The sequence below is a fragment of the Heptranchias perlo genome, chromosome 5, assembly GCF_035084215.1.
Source record: "Heptranchias perlo isolate sHepPer1 chromosome 5, sHepPer1.hap1, whole genome shotgun sequence".
NCBI lineage: Eukaryota > Metazoa > Chordata > Chondrichthyes > Hexanchiformes > Hexanchidae > Heptranchias > Heptranchias perlo.
In genome coordinates this window covers 95102252-95129931 of record NC_090329.1, presented here as the reverse complement: position 1 = coordinate 95129931, position 27680 = coordinate 95102252, and the positions used below count along the sequence as shown (strand labels likewise).

At 44.1% G+C, this 27680-nt stretch overlaps 1 long non-coding RNA gene across 3 annotated transcripts; it reads left to right on the top strand.

Moving 5' to 3' along the window:
* On the top strand, nt 1-26928 carry LOC137321463 (uncharacterized). 3 transcript variants are annotated; one of them, XR_010962821.1, is made up of 5 exons: nt 862-1146; nt 1325-1486; nt 10547-10703; nt 24034-24087; nt 26812-26928. It is a non-coding gene; the product is annotated as an uncharacterized lncRNA (long non-coding RNA). The 3 variants fall into 3 exon arrangements; XR_010962822.1 differs by lacking the exons at nt 862-1146; nt 24034-24087 and adding an exon at nt 1-855 and having other exon boundaries at nt 26812-26925; XR_010962820.1 differs by lacking the exon at nt 24034-24087 and having other exon boundaries at nt 26812-26925.
* The last annotated feature ends 752 nt before the right edge of the window (nt 26929-27680 follow it).

The window sequence follows — 27680 nt, the reverse complement described above, 5'->3', positions numbered from 1 at the left end:
ATTTAAAAAACAATGAGTGTATTCCCACAATGCCTAAGTAAAAAAAAATCATTAAAATATTCCTAATTGGTTTAAATTTCCTACTCCAACAAAGCCCTGCCATTTTGGGTCTTCCTCACACTTTAATATCATAGATGGGGAGAACTGCCTGGGCTGGATTCTCCTCTCCGGGCGGAGTATTCTCTTCTCCGGGTGTGGGACTTCTGCACGACAAGCTCCTGGTGGGATTCCCACTGCCAAGAGGGAGCTGGCCAGTTACTTGGAAAAAAAATGTTTATGATTGTAATTTCTCTGCATATATAAGTACTGGTGCTGCTGTAGTGGGCCCATCGTTGCAGTACCAGAAGAAGCTTTTAAAAGGGCCTTGAAGATTGGCAAATTGTAGGCTCTGGTAGAGACCAAAGCCTACTAAAGAAAGTAAGTGGGGGTGAAATTTGAAGGAGAGGAAGTCTATACAAGGCCTTGGAGGGGACCTGAGGGCCGTTACCATGGTTTCCCAGAGTCTATTGCCATCTTCCACATAGTGGCCCTGAGAAGTGGCAGGAAGTGGGGCCGACACCACTATTTGAATGCAGCGGGTAGGGAAAGAGTGATCACTGGTGGTCCTGCTGGGGGTGGGTTATGGAGGCAAATGCAAGTTGGACAGTGTCTACATTCATTTGAAAGGGAACACTTCTTTGGACCAGATTGTGTGAGCCAGCCAATTTGTTTTTCTGGTCAAGCAGCCCTAGATTACCTTCCAGGCTGGTACAAAGTTATAAGCCCCTTGAGGATGGAGACAGCTGCTCCCCATCAGTGATGTCTCCAGAGGGTCTCTGGACGGACGTAGACCCAAAATGGCAGGTCTCCTTTGGGGTAGGAAATTCAACATCTTTTTAAACTTGGAATAAAAATGTTTATGATTGTATTTTCTCTGCACATATAAGTTGTGGGAGTACCTTGTACAATACATTCCTCCTAGACATTTCTTCCTCCGTAATAAGTTTAGACCTTTAATCTATGGATTAATTATTCTTGTGTCCTAGCATTGCCAGTGCTGAACAATATAACTTGATGACTGAATATCCCTAACTACATTATACTGATCCACCTGAGATTCCATGGCACTTTATTGAAAATGTTTCTTTAGAGACATGACTGTTTAATGTGAGCCTGACTTTTATGTCCTTCTACTGAAATTATCACTATTAAAGGAAAGCTGTGTTTTATGTACTAAGTTTTCAGATGATTAAAATTTTTAATTCTCTCTCTTCCCCCCCCTCCCCCCACTCCCTATTTATTACCTAGAATAGAGTGCAGCTGAAGAATTTTTCTCTTTCAACAGGGTGAAGTCTGCCTGTGTACGAGCAGAATTTTTGTGCAGAAGAATATTTACAATGAGTTTTTGGAGAAGTTTGTGGAGGGTGCCAGAAAATGGAAGGTTGGGATTCCTTCTGACCCATCTGCTAACATGGGCGCTCTTATTAGCAAAGAGCATCTAGAGAAGGTTCGTATGCACCATTACATGCTGGGGTTTTAATTAAATAGCAAAGTGATTTAACAAAAATACATTTCTTGAAAAATTTAATTTCCTATTTTTGATCATTGATGAATTAATCAAAAAAATAAATATTGTCCTTCAGCAAAAACATGCCTTCTATTTAAGTTGCTTTTTTTAAAAGCGTGCCCCTTGAATTTGCCTGGGCCTTCTGGTGCACTTCCTGTCTACTCTTGTGGAAGTGCAGTGGAATTCCCTGGAAATGGGCCAGAACCTGGATCCCGGCCATTGTTAGAAGTTTCCACGTTGGCTTGTCTAAGGTGGAACCTCTGTCTGGCCCATGGTCACTGCATCTGTGGAGGAGGGGCTGGGCTTTCCCTATGCTGGGAGTTTCCGCTTCCTGGACGTCAGTGGGTCCCAGCATGAGATTGGAGATTTGTACACCCAGTCAGATGAAGTGTACTGGCCTCCCAGAAGGAAGTAAATGGACTCCACCTGTATGGGGGGTTCCCAGGACAGGGAAGAGGCCTAGACCCATGAAGTAAAATATTTATTGGGCCACTTACAAAGGAGACTGTAGGGCACCAGAGTTTCCGGACTCTGTGGGCTCGATAACTCAGTTGGCAAAGACTGAGCCACATAGACCACAAAGGCTCAGGTTTGATCCCTGTTCTGTGCTAAATCAACAGATCTAACCCTGTGTGGCAGGAAGCAAGAAGCAAGCTGCAATTGACCTCATTACCTGTGGGCTAGGGAGAGGAAAATATCAACCATGGTATCTGCAGCCAAACACTATTCAGTGACACCTGCTGGAAAGTGCACATGTGGGGAAGTTGGGTGAGGATAGGATCAGCACAGATGCAATACAATATTGGAAAATGTGAGGTTATGCACTTTGGCGGGAAAAATCAGAGAGTAAGTTATTATCTTAATGGCGAGAAACTGGAAAGTACTGCAGTACAAAGGGATCTGGGGGTCCTAGTGCAAGAAAATCAAAAAGTTAGTTTGCAGGTGCAGCAGGTGATCAAGAAGGCCAACGGAATGTTGGCGTTTATTGCTAGGGGGATAGAATATAAAAACAGGGAGGTATTGCTGCAGTTATATAAGGTATTGGTGAGACCGCACCTGGAATACTGCATACAGTTTTGGTCTCCATACTTGCTCTCGAGGCAGTACAAAGAAGGTTCACTCGGTTAATCCCGGGGATGAGGGGGCGGACATATGAGGAGAGGTTGAGTAAATTGGGACTCTACTCATTGGAGTTTAGAAGAATGAGAGGCGATCTTATTGAAACATATAAGATTGTGAAGGGGCTTGATCGGGTGGATGCGGTAAGGATGTTCCCAAGGATGGGTGAAACTAGAACTAGGGGGCATAATCTTAGAATAAGGGGCTGCTCTTTCAAAACTGAGATGAGGAGAAACTTCTTCACTCAGAGGGTAGTAGGTCTGTGGAATTTGCTGCCCCAGGAAGCTGTGGAAGCTACATCATTAAATAAATTTAAAACAGAAATAGACAGTTTCCTAGAAGTAAAGGGAATTAGGGGTTACGGGGAGCGGGCAGGAAATTGGACATTAATTTAAATTTGAGGTTAGGATCAGATCAGCCATGATCTTATTGAATGGCGGAGCAGGCTCGAGGGGCCGATTGGCCTACTCCTGCTCCTATTTCTTATGTTCTTAAAATGAATCTGGATCTTCCTGCTCCAGCACTCCCAGTTCTTCCCTGATGAGTAGTTTCCCTTCTGATCTTAGGCCCCGATATTACCGGGGAGGTGGGATGGCAGTGGTGGGGGGGCGACTGGGCGCGTCGGTAACCCGCCCAGTAAAATCCGTCCATTCCCCACACAATCACGGGTAAATTGGAGCCACTTAACATGGCTTCCAGGTTTAACCTGCGCAGCGGACGGACTGTGCACCCGCATCACAAGCTGTCAGCTGGAGGAGCCCTATTTAAAGGGCCAGTCCTCCAATGCTGCTCCAAACACCCAAAATTACACAATGGAGCATCCACAGGGGAAAAGCTGCTCCCAGGTTTAATGATGCCTCACTCCAGGTGCTACTGGATAGGGTGAGGAGGAGAAGGGATGTATTTTACCCGGCGGACGGGAGGAAGTGGCCTGACTCTGCCACCAAGAAAGCCTGGCTCGAGGTGGCAGAGGAGGTCGCCAGCAGCAGCAACGTCTCCCGCACCTGGATCCAGTGTAGGAAGCACTTCAATGACCTAACTAGGTCAGCTAAAGTGAGTACACTTACTCATTCTCCTACACTCCGTCTTCCACATCACCACCCCCACCCCCCAACTCATTCTGCACTGCCAACACTATTCTATCACTTCACTTCTCACACCCACTTAAAGCTTGTCCTCAACTTACCTGCACCTACTCGCCACTTCCTCACCTCCCCAGTACTCATCCCACCACCACCACTCAACCCAATCCTCATATAATGTCATGGCTCTGACTCATACTCACCCTCTGATGCATCTCTTTCATGGTCAGCCGCACCCGAACCAATGCATTCAGCGGTTGGCCACGTCACCATCAGTCACTCATGCCTCTCTACCTTCTCCCCTTATAGGAGAAGAGAGCCCAGAGTGCACAGGAGAGGGCGAGGACTGGAGGGGGCCGCAACATCTGGTCATCCTCACAGACGCAGAGCAGGAGGCTCTCGAAGTGAGCCGCACCCTCGAGTGCCTGTCCGTCAGGGACACCGAGACTGCCACCTGACAAACGTCTGGTGACAGAACTTTAACATTCAGCACACACAATAGCAATTGATACTAACACACCTTGCCATCTTCAGCATCTCAACATCTGTCATCATGCTTAATATTGCCTTCTGTTCCCGCACAGGGCCTTCAGTGACCGCTGTGACGGCGGAGGGTGATTCCTCAGAGGACCTGCCGGCCTCTGAGGGGGCACCATCACATCTGAGCGAGCCATCCACCAGCGCAGATGCTCACACCTCAGTGGGTCCCCGTCCTCAGTTAGTTGGGGTCACACATGGTGAGTCACCACACACGTGAACACGAGCAGACACTGGTGGCAGGGGCAGCTGTGGAGAGCCCGCGTCGGTGGGAGCACTCCTCTCCAGGCTCTGCTCAGCTGGACACAGATGCTGAACCCTGGGGGCCATCCATAAAAAGGAGAATGATCGAGGGGCAGCAGCACATTTGCGAGGTGCTGGAACAGGTGCCACGCGCACTCTCCACAATCGCGCAGAGGATGGAGGAGTCCAACTCCTGCATGAGTGGAATGGTGGCACAGGTACTGGAGGGAATCTCTGAAATACTGTCACAGGGACATGAGTGCATCTCTGAGATAGTGTCGTGGGTGGGTGCGGGAATGTCTGTGGTGGAGGGAAGGCTAGCCTTCATGGAGCTTTAAGCCCAGCTCACCAATGAGTCCATTCAGGCCCTGACAATGGCCCTTCGGACTCGGGATGAACAACATTCTGCCGCCTTAAACAGGCAGGCAGATACTCTGGCATTGGCCTTACAAGGCTTCACACATGTCTTCCAAACTGTCATCCAGCAGAGTGGTAGGAGTGGTGTGGGCCTGGCCCAGGGGAGGGAAGATGGTGAAAGGGGACATGGAAGTGGGGATGCCACTCAAAGCGCCCCCATGTCTCACCCGTTGCCCCCTTCTCAACCAGTACCCACAATGCTGCCTCCTCTCCAGGTGGCCGAGGCACCGAAACCCAGAGGGCATAGGCCCAAAGCATCTAATCGGTCAGGGCATGAACAAGAGTAACCTGCCACTACCTCTGCTGCGCCACAGGGGATGCACCACGTAGGAGTACTCGTAAGCGAAACGCAAAGGTTTTGTGAGCACAAAGGGGATGCACAAGGGTGTTTGACAGTTTGTCATGTTTTTTATTTATATTAGCTTTTTGTTAATCGCACATTAAATATTATTATTGTCACCACTACTGCCACATCTTAGCCATTCTTGACTGGCTTCTGTAATAAGGCCCTTTCATGAGGTTCACCATGAACACCCACACTTGATGCCACCCATTGGGTCACTCTACAGTGGGTCAATGTGTAGTTGCAGGACTGATTTGTGCAGGGGGCGGGGGGTTTGCTGGTGTGGCCGCTGCTCTGTCCAGGTGGTGAGGACTGGACTCTTCACACTGTCTGATGTTCGGAGAACCGTTCACATATCAGTGACTCCCTGGCCTCAAGAGTAGCCAGGTGAGCCGCTGTTCTGCCCATGGGTTGCTCCTCCTCCTCTGCCTCGTCCTCCTCCTCCTCAATGTGGGTAGCAGATGTGGATGGGGCCTCCTCCAGCGGCACCCCTCTCTGTTGTGCCATGTTGTCCCACTCTGTGTGGTGCGCATTGAAGTGCTCCCCCAGAATGATCAAGGCACCTGAAGCGCATCTTGAGCAGCCCTATAGCCTGCTCAATTGTAGACCTGGTAGACACTGTGGCTCGGTGGTGGGGTTCCTCAGAGGTGTCATGAGCCATGTGTGCAGGGGGTATCCCTTGTCCCCGAGGAGCCAGCCCTTGCAGGTGTTCGTTGCGTGGAAGAGGGGCAGAATGTTGGACTCCAGGAGGAATCATGGCAGCTGCCAGGGTATCTGGCACACACGTGAAGGAATCTCTTGCGGTGGTCACAGATAAGCTGAGTGTTGATGGAGTGATAGCCGTTCCTATTGATGAACAGTCCTGGCTCGTGTGGAGGTGCTTGTATTGCTATATGGGTGCAATCAATTACACCCTGCACCCGAGGGAAGCCAGCCACAGCATGGAATCCCACTGCCCTCTCCGTCTGGCTGAGGTCGTCCATGGCGAAGTTGACGTAGTGTGAGGCCCTGCGAAACAAGCCGTCGGTGACCTGCCTTATACACTTGTGTGCAGACGACTGAGGGACCCCGGCAATCTTCCCGGTGGCACCCTGGCATGATCCGGAGGCGAAGCTGTTGAGGGCAGTGGTGACTTTGACAGCGACAGGTAAGGAGATGCTGCTCGGGCCAGCCGGGAGCAGCTCGGCATGAAGGAGGCTGCGGATGTCCGCGACTACCTGGTGACTGACTCTGAGCCTTCGTATGCACTGCTCCTCAGAGAGGTCCAGGAAGCTGAGCCTCGGTCTGTAAACCCTGTTGCGAGGGTAGTGCCTCCTGCAACGTCACTCTCTCTGTTGTTGCCCTCCGTGCACTTGTCCAGGTGCCTGTGATGCAGCACTGTGTTGTGGAAATCCACGTGGCGGAGGTGGACACCGTGCCTGGCCAGGCTGGTGATGTTGCTCATCCTCGGTTGAAGTGATGAATGCAGCCATGGCATCCCCCATCCTGACGGTGTGAGTTTGAGGGGGTCCACAAAGTAGGTAAATGTGTTTGCACAGCAGAGTTTAGGGTATAAATTAAGAATTTTGAGTGGAAACACAAAGGTGTTGCAGCCAAAACTTTGTCTGAAGTGACAGAGTGCCCTCTGCAATAAATGAGGATTTCCCTCCACCAGTCAAATAATCCTTTGCATCTCCCATTGGCTGCTGGCTGAAACACGTCTGCTCCAACAGGGAGTGTTTCCCACAGCACGGGAAACACGCAGAGGATCCTTCAAAATTGCACCCCTGCCAAAATGTCCACTCAATGAGGTCTCTCAAGTACCTCAACTATCTGATTAACTATATAAATTATCATCCGCCGGCTTTAATTGCCGGTGGGAGTCTCGCATTCGGCGCGCACCCGAACGCGTCACTGGGGAACCCGGAAGTCAGCGGGTTGGAGCCGGGCTCCGAACCCACTCCGGGTTTCTGCCATTTTACAAGCACCCAATGCACCCGTTCCACCATCTGAAAATCAGCCCCATGTGTATCTGGATTTCAGTACATCTAACATTTTTCCAACTTCTTGTTTCTCATTAAACAGTCCATTTATCCGATTAGTTCTTACTTGGTCTAGTGTCTCACTCTTTTCTTACTGTGGGCACATCTGCTAGTGGGTTAACCCCAAAAAAGTTAACTTTAAGAGTAAGAGTAAAAGATAGGGAGACAGATTCATGTATTTAGAAATAAAGAGGCTAAAATTGCATGGCCTCAAACTAATGGTTTCTGGGTAGGCCGGGCCAAAGTTTGAGATGGGACCCCTTACTCCGAATTCCCAATAGAAATTCCAGTGGAAATGTGGTGCTGGGCACGTAATATATCCAGCCGCAAATGGATGGCTGTATTATGAGATCATGCAAATAAGAGAAATACATTATATGATATATTTCCAGCTAATTGCGTCCTAACCAGGAGAGGGATAGACCTAGCACACATCATCAGCATCCCCTGCTTTAAAGAAAATAGAGGTCCAAAGTTACTAAAGTCAATATTCAGACTAGAGAACTGCAGAGTGCCTAGGAGAAGGATAAAATACTTTGGATAAGACACCAAAAGATAATTTTGGAGTTTGAATTGAGCTTCAATGGTACAGTGTACAAGGACAATGATGGAGAGGTCAGAGTTGGAGTTAAAGTGGTAAGCCGCAGATAGTTCTGGGTTGCACTTGCAGACAGCAAAGTAGTCACCTAATCAGTGTTTTATAGAGGAGACCATACCGTGAGCAGCGTTTACAGTATATTAGATTAGTTGAAGTACACATAAGTTACTGTCTCTCGCAGGAGGACTGTTTGGGCCTCTGGACAATGGTGATAGGAGGAGGTGAATGGACGGGTGTTGCACTGAAAGGTGCCGGTAAAGGGCAGCTAGAAATTGGGGTGGTGGAACAGTGAATGGGGGAGTTGTGGAAGGAATGGAGCTTCTAGAAAGTAGAAAAGGGAGCGGTAGGGAAGATGTTTTGGTGGTGGGATCATGTTGTAGATGGTGGAAATGGTTGAAGATGATCAGGTGAATGTAGAGGTTGGTGGGGTGGAAGGTGAGGATAAGGAGACCCTATCACAGTTGTGAAAGGAGAGGAAGTAGGTGAGAGCAGAAACATTGGAAATGGGTCAGACCTGGTTAAGAGTCTTGTTGATCACTGTGGAAGGAAGTCTTTAGCAGAGTGAAAAGGAGGACATTTTAGAAACCTTTATTCAGAAGTTAGAGTCATCAGAGCAGATGAAATGGAGATGGAGAAACTGGGAAAAAGGGATGGAGACTTCACAAGAGATGGGGCAGGAAAAAGCATAATCCAGGTGGTTGTGGGTATCATTGGACTTTAATAAATGTCTGTGGAAAGCGCATCATCAGATAGAGAGAGAGAGGTCCAGAAAGAGAAGACAAGAGTCAGAGATGGACCATGTAAAGGTGAGAGTTGGGTGGAAAATGGAAGCATAATTAATGAAATACCCAAAATCAGAGAAAGCAGGAAGCAGCAACAACACAGGCATCAATGTAATGGAGGAAGTGATCAGGGAGGGGCCTCCTCAGTAGGATCAGAACAAAGATTGTTCCATATATCCGACAAAAAGACAGGCATAACTGCAACCCATAGGGGTTTCCATCATGACACCCTTCATTTGGAAGAAGTGAGTAGAGTTAAACTTATTCAGAGTAAGAACAATTCAGCCAAGTGGAGGAGGGTAGAGGTGGATGGGAATTGGTTGTACCGCCATTCAAAGAAGAAGCAGATGGCCCAGAGATCACTTAGAAGGATGGAGTGTAAAGGAGCTATACCCTACAAGGAAATCTCTTAAACTCAATGAAATGATTCCTCATGATTCGGGCTCGATGGTATTGTCCAAATGCAAGTTTATTACTTGGACACCAATAGTATAATAACTATTACAGTTATACAATAGACTCATACAACCTGGTTTCCTGCAGATCCACGGTGATCAAACTTGGCCCCCATAGATGTTGGGCTTCCAACCGTCCCATGAGCTCAACTAAGAAGCCTGCTACTTGTTCCTTTGTATCTTCCCCTTCCATGTCCAGAACCTTCCGCTTTCACACCCAGAATGTATATAGAAGTGAGGTTCCTCCACGCCCCAACATAATGGCCATGTTGATAGTTTAATTGCTAATCAGTTTAACTGATGTCTCCTGCCTGGCAATACAAAGGGACAGGAGATGCCTTGGGCATCCCAGATAGATAATGTGATGACAGGCTGGCCTCCATTGTTCCAGCTAACCTCTGATAATCACATTGAGATGTGATTAACTTTGATGAGACACAAAGCAAATTCTAACATACCGCCATGGTAAAAAGGAGACAATTGGAGCTGGAGAACCTGAACTCATCAAAGTGGCAGAAGGCACCATAAGAGTCACATATATTGGTGGGTAGAGACTGGATAAGGATGGAAAGAAAGAGTAGAATCAAGATAAGAGAAAATTACTTTGGTGGGACAAGAGCAAGCTGAAACAATCAGTGTTCCATTACAGCATGTCCGGAAGAGATGAGATCAGTATTTGTTTGGAAAATAATTACTCTGTGTTCTGTCATGGGGCCCTGGTCTGGAGGGAGATAGGAGTCAACATCAGAGAGTTGACATTCAGCGTCAGCCATCTAGACAACTGTTATTACTGTAAAATCTTGATTCCAACCCTCTAAACACCAGTGATGTAATTTTCCCTCAAAGAGACAGAACTGAGCTTTTGACTGGCGTAAAGATGTACTGGTAGTAATTAGGCGGTGTGTTGCTGATGTAAAATCGGATACATTTTGGTTCCTTACGTCCAATTTCTGCTGATGTGCAAACAAAGCTGTCCTGTCATAGCACATGTGAGGCATAGGGGCTGTTCTGTATCTTTTACACAGTCCACTTTAGTTTTGATATGTCATCAGAGTGGGGATCATTTTGACTTTGTGCGATAGTGTAAAACGGGCGATATCGGATCAGTCGGCCGTTATGCATCTCTCCAATTTTAATTTCTGTTGACTTCAGTGGAAATGAAAATGGGGAAAGATGGATAACGAGGGGCTAATCCAATATGTCGTCCATTTTACATTATCGGCCAAAGTCAAAATTACCCCCAGTGAGTCCTGATGTGATTGTAAGCATAAAATGGCGGATTTCCATGGACGAGAAGATGAATAACCAAAACAGAGATATGTACCAACATATGAAATGAAGGGTGAGAAAAGACTAACAGCCTTATCAATACTCACCTTGTCCTTGTGTACCATTATCCCCAGTCGCTGCCAATGCTATCAGCTGGACAGAAGAAAAAAAACGAGACCAATTTGAGGAAATCTCTAGGGAATGTTTCCCCGTCGCACGAAGACAATCAACCAGCTTCAGAAAACTATGGTTATCCATGATACATCATTAAATTAGTCCACAGAGCCCCAGGTAGGTAAAGATATCTCCTGCAGTTACAATACTCTATTTTTTTAACATGGGGAAATAGTCTATACTGAAAGCACTCCCTGTAGCTTATTTTTCCGTTAAGTGTTATCTTTGCCCTTAGTTTTAATTCAAGTATGAAAGTGCTCATCTCAGAGGTTTATTATCAGTGGGTAGTTGATATTTTGCCATGATTTTCATGTATCCAGGCATGCTCAATTCATTAAGATGGTGCTGAGCTGAAGTGCTGTCACAAGACTTTTGTATGCAATTTGAAAAAAAATCATAATATAATAGTGAAACAGTTTCATTGTAGGAACAAATCCTGCTGCCCCCTAAATATACAAACATCAGCAAGAAGCATAACGGGCAGCAAACACTCCTCAAAGGGAACTGTCAGTCCTCAGTCGGTTCAGCATCCCGGTTGGTCAGTGTGAAAAGAAGTCACGTTTTTCTCTCTCAGTTTCAGGAACAATCAGCAGTACTGTTCGCTTGTACTTCCTGCTCTAATACCAGCCCTGGGAGGAGGGGAAAGGGTGCCAATTAAACTGAAATAAAACCTTTAATTTTGGTTTTTGCGTCATGTCTAATTCTTTTAACAATCATTTGTATGGTTATGCACTGTACCCTGCACTACTGCAAGTTTGCCATTTCATGACATTTTAAAAACTGACCAACCTCTGTTACAGGGGAAAAGTTTCCAGTTCTTATTTTGTTACAGGTACACTGCAATGATTTCTTTTCATGCCCACGGTTAACTTTCAAATATTCCTTGGCCAGGTATGTCATACCCAGATGTCGAACAAAGCTACCCTACCTTGACCCCAAACTCAAAAGAAGGACCTCTTACCAGCCCCCCTCCTCTGCCCTAAGCCATTTTGGCTTCTGATTGAGACTGTCCAATTTGTGCCAATTATGTGTAATTTAAATTGTCATTTGACGCCACGATAAATTGGGTTCAGTCTGGCCAAACTGGTTTCTCTTGGACGCATTAAAGCTGGTAGAGAGGGAGAGAGAGAGAGGGAGAGGGAGAGGGAGAAAGGAAGGAGACTTTAAGTTTGGGCTAGATTCAAACCAGGTTCCAGAGGTGAAAAGATAAATTGCTAGCCGATGGCAGCATCTGGTCTGCTCATCCATGACTAAATGATATTTATGTCACAACATTCAGCACTGACGATATTCAGGGATGGTCCTGTTTGTGTTGTTCAGCACAGCCATGGGCAACATCTAATTATAGCTGAGAAATGTGATCAGTAATAGGAATTCACAGGCTCTGAATTTGGCGACAGGAGCAAACCGGCAGTGGTATCAGCGGGGAAAGTGGGCTGGAAATTGGGTTGGACCCGATTATGCTGCGTCACCATCCCATTCCATGAGGTTTCCTGTGAGGATGAGAATAAGCGGTCCTTATGTCTGCCCCCTTGCAGCTGGACTTCAGGAATATAGAGGTAGACCTAGCAGGATGGCATAACCTGCTAAACCTCCCACTAGTCCTGTCTCTGGTGCCCCACAACGTACTGTATGCCGACAAGAGAACTGTTTAAGGCCAGTTGCAAGACCTTGGGAAGCCAAGTAAACCAGCTATTAGCTCGGTTGAAAGTGTCCTTCCTAGAAAGGGCCCCTTTTATCTCTTATGTATAACCTTCAGCCGGACCTGCCAGCTCTGCTCCCATGCAGCTAGCCAACGCTACATATTTCTAACCCCAGCCTACCAGCTGCCCCACCTGTGCCAATACTGCCAATACCTGCTCGTTGATTCACCTTGGGAATTCCAACAGGGGCAGAACACACAAACCTCCAGTGCATCGGAGGTTCTGCTCCATCTTTGTTGCAGCAGCACAGCAGAATGTGAACTGGGGAAGGAAGGGGGTGGGGGTGAAATCTTTTCTCTCCTGAAAAGAAAAGTCTTTTGGGCCCATTTATACTGTCTATTTCAATGGCCTTCCCTAATACAGTAACTTATTCCACATTATTCTTATTCTTTATTGTCCTTTGGGTGCAAAGGACCACTTACCTTCACTTCTTATTCCTAAGTTTATAATTTTGGAGCTCAAGAAATCTGAGAGGAAAATTCAGAGGAGCAATGACTATTCTTTTCAATGACTGTTGTTATGTTGATAAGATAGACACAAAAAAGATTGCAATGGAGAGCGAGTTTGATGGCGATAGGTGAGAGCGTAATCACATAACAATAAACCTAAACTGTTTCAAAACAGGATAAATTCACCAATCCTGTGCTCCCATACAGGGAACCATAAGACCATAAGAAATAGGAGCAGGAGTAGGCCAATCGGCCCCTCGAGCCTGCTCCGCCATTCAATAAGATCATGGCTGATCTGATCCTAACCTCAAATTTAAATTCATGTCCAATTTCCTGCCCGCTCCCCGTAACCCCTAATTCCCTTTACTTCTAGGAAACTGTCTATAAGGAGTGCAGGTCTAAAGGGAGTGCAGGTCAAAGTTAAGGCTACAATACTATAGTGTAATTTCTTCAACCTGCACTTCCTTCAATCATGGCTCTTCATTGGGAGCTTGGAATCAGTGAATTTACCTGAACAATTCATGTAGAAATCAGTCAAAAAGTAATTAAAGCAATGCATTTTAACCTTCCCTCTTCTATATTGATCCATTAGACTTCCACTAGCATCTACATGGTAGCTTTAAATCTGTTAAAAGCATTGAAAACTGTACAGCGGGTGCAGCCTTTCTCTGCCTCATTGCTTTTTAACTCAGTGGGCATGGCATTTACACAAGCTGAATTCCTTGCATAGTTGGTCTACCTCAGCTCTGCTTCAACAAGTAAGCAGATATATAAACAGCTAGTAAAATCTCTAGAATTGTAAACAAGGTTCTATTTGATCTGAATGAAACATTTCTTCCTGTTCTGCATTTTTCCCTCTTGGATGGTAATGTACACATTAAAACAGTTAGCAGATAATTAAATCTTCCCACTGTAATCCACCCAGGGTGGGTATTTTGAAGGCCAGTTGCTGCAGATTTTGCATCAACTTGTCATGCTGTTGAGACTGCACTGACACAGAATCTGCAGTTTAACTGTAGTTTATGTCAAGCTCACTCAGATTAGTAAATTTTACAAACTCAAAATTTGTATCAATAGACAAGTTGATACTTTTAAACTGGCCAGACAAGTCTAAATTCTACTGGGCCGTTACAATTGACCTCATTGCCTGAGGCAAAGGAGGAGAAAAAATTAGTCAGGGTTCCCAGTCCTAACCATTATCCAGTGATCTTTTGGAAAATGCACATGTGTAGATGCCAGAATCAGTTTTAAATATAATGTCCTACACAGTCAAATAGCCTGCCAATACTGACCCCGGTCCCTCTGGCCGATATGTTAGGAATCATTAACAGTTGTGTAAAGCCGCCATTGAAACAAACTATAATGATACTACTTGCACTTGTAGAGCTCCTCATCATGTCAAAATGTCTTAAAGTGCTTCATGAAATGAATTACTTCAAAGGGTAAATTTTGTAAGGTCCTACCAGCGGCACAGAGCCAAGCTGGTGGCGGGACACCTCCAAACCTCCCCCCGTTAATCCCTTCCACAAGCTCTGGTCTGAAAGACACAAGGACCTTCTCCCCATATTGGTTCAACTGCTTACACATGCTGGTTCTCTCCCTGTGGTTGTGCACATCCTCAGCCTGTAAGTAGAACACATTTAAGAAGATGATAAAAACTACCTGAGCTCCTAAAACAGCACCTCCTACGCCCCAATCACCTGTCTCCTGGGTTACAAGACTTTACAGATTGGATGTTTCTGTTGGCAGTACTGTTTGTGAGCTGAACTTTGAACTCATATGCCTCATGTTTCACTGTGCCCCTCTGCTTTTGTGCCCTTCACCATCTGTTGTATGAAAGAATGTTGTGAGAGGGGCTAAGAGGTTTCTGAGCGCAAATGCATTGAGGACACATCTCAACATTTAAGAATAAAAGAAAGACTTACATTTATATAGCACCTTTCATGACCTAAGGACATCCCAAAGTGCTTTACAGCCAATGAAGTACTATTGAAATGTAGTCACTGTTGTAATATAGGATAGATAGGTGTTTGAATGAAATGGGAATAAAGGGATATGGGAACAGGGCAGGCACATGGGATTAGGACTGCTTATGGAAGATAAACATCAACATGGACTGTTTGGGCCAAAAAGCCTGTTTCCATATTGCTGCAGAACATTCTGGGGGGGAGGGTGGTCAGCCAGAGGTCGTTGTCCATATCGGTACCAACGACATAGGTAGAAAGAGGGAGAAGGTCCTGCAGGCAGATTTTAAGGAATTAGGAAAGAGATTAATAAGCAAGACCTCAAGGGTAGTAATCTTCGGATTACTCCCAGTGCCACGCGCTAGTGAGTATAGAAATAGGAAGATAGAGCAGATGAATGCTGGAGAGATGGTGCAGGAGGGAGAGCTTTAGATTCCTGGGGCATTGGGACTGGTTCTGGGGGAGGTGGTACCTGTATAAGCCGGACGGGTTGCACCTCAACAGGGCCGGGACCAATATCCTTGCAGGGAGTTTTGTTAGTGCTGTTGGGGAGGGTTTAAACTAACTTGGCAGGGGATGGGAACCTGATAGGAGATTCAGAAGGGAGAGTAACAAAGCTGGAAGTGGAAGGCAGAAAAGTAGTAAATGAAATTGGAAGGCAGCGGAAACAAAGACGAGCAGCAAATAAGATCAAAATAGGAAAAAAATGCCAAAAAGGCAAAATTAAAGGCACTTTATCTGAATGCACGCAGCATTCACAACAAGGAAGGCAAATGGAATGTTGTCATTTATTGTAAGGGGAATGGAATATAAACGTAGAGATGTTTTGCTACAGTTATACAGGGCATTGGTGAGACCATATCTAGAATACTATGTGCAGTTTTGGTCTCCTTATTTAAGAAAGGACATAATTGCTTTGGAGGCGGTTCAGAGAAGGTTCACTCGACTGATTCCTGGGATGTGGGGGTTATCTTATGAGGAAAGGTTGGACAAGTTGGACCTGTATACATTGGAGTTTAGAAGAATGAGAGGTGATCTTACTGAAACATATAAGAGGGGACTAGAAAGGATAGATGCTGAGGGGATGTTTCCCCTTGTGGGAGAGAACTAGTGGCCACAGTTTAAAAATAAGGGGTCTCCCATTTAAGATGGAGATGAGGAGAAATTTTTTCTCTCAGAGGGTCGTGAGTCTGTGGAACTCCCTTCCCCAGAGAGCGGTGAAGACAGGGTCAATGAATATTTTTAAGGCTGAGTTAGATAGATTCCTGATTAACAAGGGAGTCAAAGGTTATAGCAGGTAGACGGGAAAGTAGGGGTGAGGTCACAATCAGATCAGCCATGTTCTTATCAAATGACAGAGCAGGCTCGAGGGGCCAAACGGCCTACTCCTGCTCTTAATTCGTATGTTCGTATGTATGTTAGTATGTAACAAGGTAGATGAATTGACGGCACAAATAGAAGTAAATGGGTATGATCTAATTGCCATTACAGAGATTTGGCTGCAGGGTGACCAAGGCTGGGAACTGAACATTCAACGATATTCGACATTTAGGAAGGACAGGCAAAAAGGAAAAGGAGGTTGGGTAGCGCTGTTAATAAAGGATGAGATCAGTACAATAGTGAGAAAGGATCTTCGCTCAGAAGATCAAGATGTAGAATCAGTTTGGGTGGAGCTAAGAAACAGCAAGGGACAGAAAACGTTGGTGGGAGTTGTTTATAGGCCACCAAACAGTAGTGGTAATGTAGGGCATGGTATGAAGCAGGAAATTAGAAGTGCATGTAACAAGGGTAATTCAGTAATCATGGGGGACTTTAATCTACATATAGATTGAGCAAACCAAATTGGCACAATACTGTGGAGGATGAATTCCTGGAATGTATACGAGATGGTTTTCTAGATCAGTATGTTGAGGAACCAAATAGGGAACAGGCTATTTTAGATCTAGTATTGTACAATGAGAAAGGGTTAATTAATAATCTTGTTGTAAAGGAGCCCTTCGGGAAGAGTGACCATAATATGATAGAATTCTTTATTAAATTTGAAAGTAGTTCAGTCCAAAACTAGGGTCTTAAATCTAAACAAAGGAAACTACGAAGGTATGAGGCGCAAGTTGGCTATGGTTGAATGGGGAACTACATTAAAAGGTATGATGATAGACAAGCAGTGGCTAGCATTTAAAGAATTAATACATAATTTACAACAAATATATATTCCTTTAAGGCACAAAAACCCAACAGGAAAAGTGGTTCAACTGTAGCTAACAAGAGAAATTAAAGATAGTATTAAATCAAAGAAAGAGGCATATAAAGTTGCCAGAAAAAGCAGTAAGCCTGAGGATTGGGAGCATTTTAGAATTCAGCAAAGGAGGTCCGAGAAATTGATAAAGAAAGGGAAAATAGAATATGAGAGTAAACTAGCGAGAAACATAAAAACGGATTGTAAAAGCTTCTATAGGTATGTAAAACGAAAAGACTGGCAAAGGCAAATGTGGGTCCCTAACAGACAGAGACGGGAGAATTTATAATGGGGAATAAGGAAATGGCAGAGAAATTAAACAAATACTTCTTTACGGAAGAAGACACAAAAAACCTCTCAGAAATACTAGAGAATCAAGGATCTGGAGAGAATGAGGAACTGAAGGAAATTAGTATTAGTAAAAAAATAGTACAAGAGAAATTAATGGGACTGAAAGTCAATCAATCCCAAGGACCTGATGATCTACATCCCAGGGTTTTGGAAGAGGTGGCTATAGAGATAATGGATGCATTGGTTGACATCTTCCAAAATTCTATAGATTCTGGAACGGTTCCTGCAGATTGGAGGGTAGCAAACATAACTCCGCTATTTAAGCAATGAGGGAGAGAGAAAACAGGGAACTACAGACCTGTTAACCTGACATCAGCAGTAGGGAAGATGCTAGAATCTATTATAAAGGATGTGATAACAGGTCACTTAGAAAATAATAATAGGATTTGGCAGAGTCAACATGGATTTATGAAAGGGAAATCATGTTTGACAAACCTATTGGAGTTCTTTGAGGATGTAACTAGTAGAATAGATAAGGAGGAACCAGTGGATGTGGTTTATTTGGATTTTCAGAAGGCTTTCGATAAGTCCCACACAGGGTGTTGATGAACAAAGTTAGAGTGCATGGGATTGGGGGTAATATACTAGAATGAATTAAGAATTGGTTAACAGACAGAAAACAGAGAGTAGGAATAAGCAGGTCTTTTTCAGGTTGGCAGATTGTAACTAGTGAGTACCACAGGGATCAGTGCTTGGGCCCCAGCTATTCACAATCTATATCAATGATTTGGATGAGGGGACCAAATGTAATATTTCCAAGTTTGCTGATGACACAAAATTAGGAGGCAATGTGAGTTGTGAGGAGGATGCAAAGAGGCTTCAAGGGGATATAAACAGGCTGACTGAGTGGGCAAGAACATGGCAGATGGAATATAATGTGGAAAAATGTGAAGTTATCCACTTTGGTAGGAAAAACAGAAATGCAGAGTATTTTTTGAATGGTGAGAGATTGGAAAATGTTGATGTTCAAAGGGACATGGGTGTCCTTGTACATGAGTCACTGAAAGCTAAAATGCAGGTGCAGCAAGCAATTAGGAAGGCAAATGGTATGTTGGCCTTTATTACTAGAGGATTTGAGTACAGGAGTAAAGATGTCTTACTGCAATTATATAGGGTTTGTGAGACCGCACCTGGAGTATTGTGTACAATTTTGGTCTCCTTACCTAAGAAAGGATATACTTGCCATAGAGGGAGTGCAACGACGGTTCACCAGACTGATTCCTGGGATAGCAGGATTACCGTAAGAGAAGCGATTGAGTACACTAGCCCTGTATTCTCTAGAGTTTAGATGAATGAGAGGCGATCTCATTGAAACATACAAAATTCTTACAGGGTTCGACAGGATAGATGTAAGGAGGATGTTTCCCCTGGTTGGGGAATCTAGAACCAGGGGTCACGGTCTCAGAATAAAGGGTAGGCCATTTAGGACTGAGATGAGGGGAAATTTCTTTACTCAGAGGGTGGTGATTCTTTGGAATTCTCTACCCCAGAGGGCTGTGACGGCTCAGTCATTGAGTACATTCAAAACAGAGATTGATAGATTTCTCGATATTAAAGGCACCAAGGAATATGGGGATGGTGCAGGAAAATGGCATTGAGGTAGAAGATCAGCCATGATCTTGTTGAATGGCGGAGCAGGCTCAAGGGGCCGGATGGCCTATTCCTGCTCCTATTTCTTATGTTCTCATGTAACTTCTATGTCTGTTTCTTCCGACCCACCTCTGTTCTTTGTTTTTCTAGTGTCCATTCCTCAAACAATGTATTTTTTCCACTCTTCTTAAATCCATTCTTTCCAAATTGTTCATTTTATGTGTTTTCCAAGTTCTTTGCCTCTTCCATGTCACATCTGAACCATCATCTATATTTCTGTTGTTGCTGCTGTTTAATGTCTGTGTATAGTGACACCCCTGGTCAGCCAGAGAACTGCAGGAAGAGATTTCCAAACTTAGGCTCTGAAAAAGAGATGGACTTGTCAGGCCTACTTGTCTTTTCATGTGCACTGAGGGAGTGCTGCACTGTCAGCTGAGATGTTAAGCGGAGGCCCCATCTGCCCTCTCAGGTAGAAGATCCCATGGCACTATTCAAAGAAGATCTGGAGCGTTCTCCCCAGTGTCCTGGCCAAGGTTTATCCCTCAATCAACATTACTAAAACAAATTATCTGGTCATTATCTCATTGCTGATTGTGGGACCTTGTTGTGCACAAATTGGCTATCTCATTTCCTACATTACAATAGTGACTACATTTCAAAAGCACTTAATTAGCTGTAAAGTGCTTTGGGACATCCTGAGGTAATGAAAGGTGCTATATAAATGCAAGTTCCTTCTTCTACATCACTAACCACTATGATTTACTCATCCATAGCTTCATATAAACCTAATCATGTCAGCACTCTCTTAAGCAGTAGCATTCCTTATTAAGGGCTTATACGAAGGCAAAGAATAGTAGAGATCCCGTGGACTGGGAGATAAATAAAGAACGGCAAAGGGATACAAAGAAAGTGGTAAGAGCTGCAAAAAGGAATACAAGAAAATGCTTGCGAGGGATATCAAGGACAACACTAACAGTTTTTATAAATATATTAAGAGAAAGGGGGTGGCTAAGTGTAATGTGGGCCCCTTCATGACAGACGCAGGTGATATTGTAATTGGAAATCAGGAAATGGCAGACTTACTATATAGTTACTTTGTATTGGTCTTCACAGTTGAGGATGAGGATAAAATACCGGAGATACAAGGAAAAATAAAAATAAATCAAGGGGAGGAACTAACTAGATTCCAAATAAGTAAAAACATGGTGATGGAGAAACTAATGAGATTAAAGATAAACAAATCTCCAGGACCCGATGGATTCCACCCCAGGGTATTAAATGTAGTAGGTGAGGAAATTATTGATGTGTTAGTCATGATCTTCCAAAACTCTCGATTCAGGAATTGTCCCCTTGGATTGGAAAATTGCTATTGCCACTCCGCTACTTAAGGGTAAGAGAGATAAACTAGGAAATTATAGGCTTATTAGTCTAACATCAGTTGTGGGGAAATTACTAGAATCTGTCATTCGGGACAGAGTGAGCATTTGGACAAATATAAGCTGATCAGAGAGAGCCAGCATGGATTTGTAAAGTGTAAGTCAAGTCTAACGAACCTAGTTGAATTTTTTGAGGAGGTAACTAACGTGATCGATAAGGGAATGTCTAAGGATGTTATTTATATGAACTTCCAGAAGGCATTCGACAAGGTTCCACATAAGAGACTATTCTCAAAAATGATAGGGAATTGGTTAGGGGATAGGAGAGAGAGAGAGTAGGGATAATGGGTATGTACTCAAATTGGCAGCATGTGACTAGTGGTGTCCCCCAGGGATAAGACCATAAGCCCATAAGAGATAGGAGCAGGAGTAGGCCATTCGGCCCCTCGAGCCTGCTCTACCATTCAATGAGATCATGGCTGATCTGATTTTTACCTCAACTCCACTTTCCCGCCTTTTCCCCATATCCTTTGACCCCCTTGCTGAAATTTGTCTAAAATTTGTCTAACTCAGCCTTGAATGTATTCAATGACTCAGCCTCCACAGCTTTTTGGGGTAAAGAATTCCAAAGAATCACAACCCTCTGGGAGAAGAAATTCCTCCTCATTTCCATCCCTTATTCTGAGACTATGCCCCCTAGTTTTAGATTCCCCCATGAGGGGTAACATCCTCTCATCATCTACCCTATCGAGTCCCCTCAGAATCTTGTATGTTTCAATAAGGTCTCCTCTCATTCTTCTAAACTCCAATGAATATAGACCCAACCAGTTTAATCTTTCCTCATAGGACAACCCTTCCATACCTGGAATCAACCTAGTGAACCTGTACTGGGGCTGCAGCTTTCACTATATTTATAAATGACTTGGATGAAGGAATAGAGAGCCGCATATCTAAGTTTGCTGATGACACTAAGATGGCACAGTAAATAGGTAGATGGGAGCAGAAAGTTGCAAAGGGACATTGATAGATTAAGTGAGTGGGCAAAATGTGGCAGATGGAGTTCAAAATTTATTTTTTTCATCTTCACAATAACCAACATGTTTACCTGACTACAGCATCGATTCCACTAGAGTACGAGTTACTCATCCAGCTACACTTTACTTGGACAATACACTTTTAATTTACAGTCTAATTGTACAATACATGGCTGAACAAATGTGAAGGTTAAAAGCTCAGACGTTAATAGTTTATGCTCCATTTAGCAGTAGAGAAAGTAAAGTTATGTATAAGCTAGCACCGCAATGCATGTGGACAAGTATGCAAAGCTACTGGGATTTGGCATCGTAATTATAGTTTTAATAAACATAAACATACATTACAAAAGAAACCTGTGTAATGGTTAATGGACTTGTAATAAAGATGGGAAAATGTGTGGGCATCCACTTTGGACCTAAGAAAGAAGATCAGAGTATTTTCTAAATGGCAAGAAGCTAGGAACTGTGGATGAGCAGAGAGATTAAGGGGTCCAAGTACAGAAATCACTAAAAGCTAGTGGACAGTACAAAAAATAATTTAAAAGGCTAATGGAATGTTGGCCTTTATCTCAAGAGGAGTGGAAGTTATGTTACAGCTGTACAAACCTCTGGTTAGACCCCATTTGGAGTATTGCATTCAGTCCTGAGCACTGCACTTCGAAACAATATATTTGCTTTGTAGGGTGTGCAGTGCAGATTCACCAGAATGATACTGGGGCTAGAAGAGTTTAATTATGAAGACAGGTTGCATAGACTGGGCTTGTATTCCCTTGAATATAGAAGATAAAGGGATGACCTAACTGAGGTGTTTAAGATGATTAAAGGATTTGATAGGGTAGATAGAGAGAGACTATTTTTTCTGGTCAGTGTTAGCTGTGGCTCAGTGGGTAGCACACCCACCTCTGAGGTAGAAGGTTGTGGGTTTAAGTCCCACTCCAGAGACTTGAGCACAAAAATCTAGGCTGATATTCCAGTGAAGTGCTGCACAGTCCCTGTCCTACAGCAGAGCCTGGTCTCCAATTGTCTTGGACTTCCCTGCTATTAGGCCAAGACTTTGCTTTGCTGGGACTGTGTGGTGGTTGGTGTGCAATGACCTTCCCATGTTAAAAGAATCCATGCACAGGCATCTTCCACCAAGTCATCCTTGATCCTGAGGAACTGCCAGAGAGGGATTTTCTCTGGTGGGACAGTCCAGAACAAGGGGGCATAACCTTAAAATTAGAGCAAGGCTGTTCATGTGTGATGCCAGAAAGCACTTCACACAAAGGGCAGTGGCAATCTGGAACTCTCTCCCTCAAAAAGCTGTTGTGACTAGGTCAATTGAAAATTTCAAAACTGAGATTGATAGATTTTTGTTAGGCAAAGGTACTAAGGGTTACGGAACCAAGGCGGGTAGGTGGAGTTAAGATACAGATCAGCCATGATCTGATTGAATGGCGAAACAGGCTCGAGGGGCTGAATGGCCTACTCCTGTTCCCACATTCCTATTAACAGAGTAATATAATAAACTACGTTAATACACGGGTGAAAATGTACTTTTGTTTTGTTGTGACCCTGCTAGGACCCTCAGCATACAACAGATCATGGTCTAGTACAGCAAATATGGACCAGCTCCTTCTCCTGCAGCATGAGTTTTCCTCAGCAGACCAGCTTTCACTATAATAAATTCTTGGTTTACAATGCAAGCATCTCCTCGATGGAAATTGTATATTCATTAAGAACTGAACAAAAGCAAAACGAATGATAAAAAAATCCTCAAAAAGAATAACAAAACAAACCAGCCACATATATTAGGTGACACAATGTCATCTTCTTGCACAGGTATTTTACAAACAGGCTGACTCATTTTATACGACAGCATAAACCCCTTTCAATGAATATCATCCAATATTTCTATACTCCTCTCACCTACTTCCATTCGTAAACAATTTTACAACACCAAGTTATAGTCCAGCAATTTTATTTTAAATTCACAAGCTTTCGGAGGCTTCCTCCTTCGTCAGGTCTTCCATTCAACATTTTCTCTGCATCCAGGCCTAGTCCACCAGTAGCCTATTCTCTAACCTTCAGGCCACTGCACAGGGGTTAACAGCCTCATGAACATTAGTATAACTCCATGATAACGCAACAGTTTGACCTCAAACCAGTAAAAAAGGATAAATTATCAGTCATTTGTGTTCTTTGGGAACTATTACTGAGGGTTTTCTTTATTTGTTTCTTTGAAGTGCTTTATGTTCAATATCATTTTTTTATTTGAAAGCTAAAGAAGAATTTGTAAAGGTATTCAAAGGTTTCTATCTCAATGTTGATGGTGTAATCCTTCAGAAGCTTCAATCTGCTTACATACATTGCAACGCAAAGTAGTTCATTGTAGGTAATATAGAAATTACAACACAGAAACAGGAGGTCATTCAACCCAACCAGTCAGTGTTGGTCTTTACCCTCCACACAAGCAGTAGACCTTAGCCCATATGCTCACCCTGTTCCCATATCCTTTTATTCCTCTTTCCTTCAGCTATCTAACCAATTGGAAAATGTGGATATGGTCTCTGCTTCAATAACTAACTCTGGTCGTGCACTCCACAGCCCTCAGAACCCTCTTTGTAAAAAAGTTTCTCCTGCTCTCTGTCATAAATCTCTTACATTTAATCTGATATCAGTAGGTAAAGTATTGTGTAATGTTTCTGGCACCCGATAAGGCTCTATATGAATACGAATCTTTCTTTTTCTTTCGGTGTGTACAGCGAACATGAGTCAGTTCTACTATATGAGACAATAAACCGTACTATTGACACAAGGTAAGAAAATGTACAGACTTCTTAAGTCCACAAAATCTCTCATATTTGTCAGAAACATAGTGGGTGAGAAATTCAAATCATGGCCACCCATTTTGTGCCAGAACCTCGACTGCCCCCTTGGTGCCCATGGCCCACCTGATGCAATGTAAATGGGCGAGCAGCCTACCCACCTAAAACAGGCATAAGGCTGCTTAAATATGCAAAGCCAGGCCCAACATCGGTTGTAGGACCCTGATTGAAAAATTCAGGCACAAATGGGTGGAGCATGCACCATGCACACTCTGCCTAGTTGTACCAGGCGGTGAAGAGGAAGAGATCACAAAAAGGTAAGTGAAAAATTATTTTTGTTTGGTATCAGTGCTCCAACAGGCTTCACCAGAATAATGTAGGCCATCGCTGCCCCGGTCACCACCCCCACTCACTCTGTGATGGGTCGCACCAACCCTCCTGCCCCCCACCACCGCGGGCCTACTTTCCTGCCGGCCTCTGGGTACCCAATATTGCGTTGCCCAGAGCCGGCGAACTGCATCAGGACACCTGTTTGGCACCCACAGCTCGTCATGGTAATAAGACATGAACCTGATGTTGGTTCCGGCCTCACGCCGGCACGAACGGACGGGTGGAGCAACTGCACCACCGATTTCACGTCCATATTGAGCGGAAGTCGAATTTCTCCCAAATTGATTCCCCCCCTGCTGTTACAGAGATCAGGTTCCTCAGATACTGAGCCCACCCTCAAACTACCAAATATCAGACACCTCAGTTGCATAAACAACAAAGTATCTTGAAAATCGAGTACACACCCCTAAAGCAACAGGCATGTAGACCCTCAGACATAATATATTGACTAGTCCTCCATAAGAAGCAGGGAAGTACATCGCAGTAATCTAACAAACCATGCTTTTCTTACGTTCGATTTTAAACAAAATCATAGTTGCAGACAGCAGAATCCCACATAGAAGTATAGAAGCACGCAAACTCTTTCACTGTAACAGTGGCAGCACGGTGCCATATGTCCACAAAATGGATGAAGAAAAACTGGAGCTTGCCCCTAGCCAGTTCCCATATAAAGCCGCAGTCCTTCAATGTTAGGTCAGTGACATTTACACAAGTTAACCAATTTATACTGCTACAAAAGAAGTCAGAAATCTACCTCACCATATTGACAACTTGTTATGTCGATCTGATTGCACACAAGCCACCTCCTTTCCTTGGTTTGTCACCTTCACCTCAGTGAACCTCAGAGATGGTGAGATGAGAATGTGGAACCGCAGACCGCAGCAAGGGGGTTGCGGCTGTGCTCTTGGTCAGTCAATGACATGGGTGTGTGTTAAAGAGGAAGATTTGGGGAACCTTATCAGATATTTTTTATCAACCTCTCCCTTACATTCTCACTTAGTCAATTACACATTCTATCTCGAGCACATTTTCTAGAATTTTTTAGATAAATTGTTTAGCAAATTATCTCCACTTTGTTGCACTTTTTCATCACCATTCCAAATGTCCTAGATCCAATTTATAAATCATCTCACAGCTCAGAGATTGAAGCAAGTGTTCCAGCTCCTTGCTAGGTGCAGTATATGTGAAGTATACCATAGTCCACAGTGGCCCTTTCACTAAAATTTGAAACTGAAGCCTTTGTGGACCAGGAAAATCTACCCTTTGCACACTTTGAAGGAGTAACTGAGTTAACTCTGTTGCATTAGACTATTTAACGAATATTAGTTGCCAATAATATTAACAAGTGGTAAGGTGAGCCACATTATCATGTGCTTGTACACAAATAGGCCGAGGCCAGTTCATTGGCATAATTTTGTGGTGCTCTAGGCACGTCTCTCATGAGGCACTGGGAGCTCAAGGGCCAGAATTCCAGCGCCAGCTAATAAAAGGGTGCTGTCTGCCCTTTGTACAATGAGCAATTGTCCGCCATGGCAGGAAGGATACCTGACAAGGGTTGGGGTAGGACACGTAAAGGGCATTGGGGGAGGGGCAGGAATGCCAAGAGGAAAGGTTGACTAAATTTTTAAAAATCATTTAATGATGGCCTCCCTCTCAGTGCCCATTCCAAATAGCCTGTGCGGCAGGAACATTGCTAGGGCACTCCAGTCGCATTATGGGGTAGCTGCTGAATTTCTGTTAAGGTCAAGGGCCTATTAAGCCCAGAGCACAGCTGAGTGTAGCCTCCTAGCCCCCTTTGCACTCACAACTCTGTATTGTGGGCCTTAGTCATTCATGCCCAATAATTCAGTGAGTGGGTGCCCGTGTGATTCAACCATTGCATGATCCATCCATTGAATCTGTCAAAGTGTTACATGTCTTTCAATAAGGTCTGGAGGTTATGAAACGTTTTTCACCATGGGAATGCTACTCCCTAGGTTATTTTATGCAGAAGGTAGCTTTCTGTGGGAGTAGGGAGTATGGGCTTGTCTATGGAAGCAGTCCTTTGCGCTGGGCACAAGAAAAGATATGTGGAGTTTGGAGGAATTTTGGCATTACCCTCACATGGATTTTGGAACTGGAGTACCCATCTCAGATAAAATGTAGGGTTTGACCATGGACTTCTGTAGCTTCCAACTTCTTCATGAGGGATGCGTGAGACACTAGATCAAAGACCTAATGGAAATTGATGAAAGCTGTATGGCATTCTAATGTAAAGCTACACCCTGCCTCACGTATTCTTCGCAGGAATAAAATCAAGCCAGTTCTTTTCTGATTCCTCCACAGGCCTCTGAAACAACCAGTGTACTTGAGGCACTGATCGGAGATAGTTCTTTGGGACAACATCGAGACGGGCGATGGATTGCTTGCGCTTGTCAGACACCCAGCTGACTAATAAAAATAACTTGAATCCCATGAATCTTACATGTGCTAGTTCTTCCTGGGCAGAACTGTAGTGCTATTTACTCTATATGTGTAATCTACAAAACCATTCAATCACACTTGTACGACCTATTTGCTAACAGCCTCGTCATGAGATTCCCATGGCTGCACTGCAGAGCGTGGCATATTGCACACAGGGCTCCACACACTAGCCCAGACATACGTGCAAACCTTAGACTCAGCCACAAATAAACACCCACCATTTGCCTGCTCCCTGCAGCGTAAACCAAACACTACTAAAATGTCGGAAAGAAATACTAAAATTCACCAACTTGTTAAATAAACAGAATTCTGCCACACGAGCACACTGAAGATCAAGGAGTTTATTTGCGATGGATTATTTCTAACCCAGGAATTTATTTTCTCTCCAGAATTGAGTGACATACACATTTTACACAGTGAGAGCATGATTTTTAACTGCCCTCCCCCAAATCAATTGTTAACAACAGATTGTAGCACTCTCCATATTCCCAGCTCCATATTACCACCCATCACTAGCTCCATAAAACCACTTGTTATTACCTACTCTACAGACCTCAGCTCTCCTCACAACATTAAACATGGCAGAAGTGACAGAAGTTTCCCAGCAATCAGAACAAGACTGGTGCAGTGGATGTTGCGACAGCTTTAATCTTCAAATCGGCAAACTCATCAGAGACGTTGCGGATAAAGTGAATAACGCTTCAGAAGACCTGAAGTAAATCTTTCTTTTT